Source organism: Physeter macrocephalus, chromosome 18 (assembly GCF_002837175.3).
Source record: "Physeter macrocephalus isolate SW-GA chromosome 18, ASM283717v5, whole genome shotgun sequence".
NCBI classification, from domain to species: Eukaryota; Metazoa; Chordata; class Mammalia; order Artiodactyla; family Physeteridae; genus Physeter; species Physeter macrocephalus.
The window spans coordinates 106,943,188-106,944,357 of record NC_041231.1 but is presented as its reverse complement, the minus strand read 5'-3'; positions in this window follow the sequence as shown (position 1 = coordinate 106,944,357).

Here is a 1,170-nt window from a genome sequence, read left to right as displayed (position 1 = left end):
TTTTTTTTTTTTTTTTTTTTTTGGCTGCTTTGGGTCTGCGTTGCTGCGCGCGGGCTTTCTCGAGTTGTGGCGAGCGGGGGCTACTCTTCGTTGCCGTGCGCGGGCTTCTCACTGCGGTGGCTTCTCTTGTTGCAGAGCACGGGCTCTAGGCACGCGGGCTTCAGTAGTTGTGGCACACGGGCTCAGTAGTTGTGGCATGTGGGCTCTAGGGCGCGGGCTCAGTAGCTGTGGCGCATGGGCTTAGTTGTTCCGCAGCATGTGGTACCTTCCCGGACCAGGGTTCGAACCCGTGTCCCCTGCACTGGCAGGCAGATTCCTAACCACTGCGCCACCAGGGAAGTCCAGGCGGGGTGTTTATTAAAACGCTTGTCAATGCACCTCCCTGTGCGTGAATGTTTTCTAAGTAAGAGGTAGAAACGCTCCATCTTCACAGAGAGCTGTGGCTTCAGAAGAGAGAGAGGCCAAGCTTTCCCCCTTCTCTCCTACACCAACCGCAGTCAGGTCTGTTTATGTATTGCACGATGACTCTCTGGGGCATGAAGAAATAGGGTGGAGACCAGGGTCAAGGATTTTCAGGTTTTACCAGCGGACAAAGCACAGAGGAATATTCCAGAGATTCTGATTCTAGCAGAGGGTGAGTGGGGGAATATGGTGTGCTGTTTCTGTCTCACACTTGGACACGGGGGGTGTGATCTGGTCTCTGCTCACCTCCCCAACCTGGATTCTTACGAGCCCCATGCCCCACACTCCAAGCTACATTCGGGCCAAAATAGTCTCAGCCCTCAGTGGTCTGAGACTTACCTCTACTGTGCTTACCTCTACTTACCTCTACTGTTCCTTGACAGACTGATTTTGAAGAAGTCTTTTAATCTGTCCTCCCCGTGCCTACTCTCCCTGTTCATACACACACATACACACACACACACACACACACACACACACACACACACACTCTCAGATGATTACACCCAGACACACGCGTACACTGGGACCGATGCGTCCACTTAGTTGCACACGTGGCCAGCACGTGCATTCGCACAGGCTGTGAGCACCTTCAGGGTCAATGCCGTGTCTGGGTCTCCGCTGTAACCAAGATCCTTGCTCAGAGCGGGTGGTCGATAATAGCTGCTGAATAAACGTTAGATGAGGAGCAGGGCCCAGAAGTGTGCA